We start from the raw sequence: 318 nt of genomic DNA on the forward strand, positions 1-318 counted from the left end.
TATTCAAAAGGCTATAAAGTAAAGATATATTACTGCTGGCAATCTTGAGAATTGCCTAATTTGAAATGAATTGAATTTTAAACTCACTGGTACTATTTAATCAGATAGTTATGTTTATATTAATGATCTTAAAGATATATGCATTGCTGGAGGAATATTATTTTTTACTGATTTTAATGAAAATCCACAATTTTTCCGCTCACTATATATTGTTCATCATAAAACATTTACCTATGTTTTTGTTTCATTTTAAGACAAATCTATAAAGAATATATTCACATGTTCTATTTGTAGTCATAGAGCATTTTACAGATATAT

This window comes from Strongylocentrotus purpuratus, unplaced genomic scaffold (genome assembly GCF_000002235.5).
Source record: "Strongylocentrotus purpuratus isolate Spur 01 unplaced genomic scaffold, Spur_5.0 spur5_scaffold_18, whole genome shotgun sequence".
NCBI lineage: Eukaryota > Metazoa > Echinodermata > Echinoidea > Camarodonta > Strongylocentrotidae > Strongylocentrotus > Strongylocentrotus purpuratus.